Raw genomic sequence first — 282 nt, 5'->3', positions numbered from 1 at the left:
GGAAGAAGGAAGGGAGTGGGAGCCGTGCACGCTTTCTCCCTTGTCGCTCGTGGCTGCCCATCACCAAGACCCCTTCCTTCCTTCCTCCCTCCCTCCCTTCCCAGGTGCCACTCAAGCCCTTCGAGGCCACCATCCTCTGTGCCCACCAGAGCCCCCACGACGACGACGAGCAGGGTCCCGGAGGAGGTCAGTCTCTGCCCGTCCTCCCTCCCTCCCTCTGTTCTTCCCTCCCTCGCTCCTCCCTTGCCCTCCCCTTGCTCATGCTTGCCCTCCCCTTGCTCA

Source organism: Nannochloropsis gaditana (genome assembly GCF_000240725.1).
Source record: "Nannochloropsis gaditana CCMP526 unplaced genomic scaffold scaffold089, whole genome shotgun sequence".
Classification (NCBI taxonomy): Eukaryota; class Eustigmatophyceae; order Eustigmatales; family Monodopsidaceae; genus Microchloropsis; species Microchloropsis gaditana.
The sequence above is the reverse complement of the archived record's forward strand: the minus strand, read 5'-3'. Positions refer to the sequence as shown.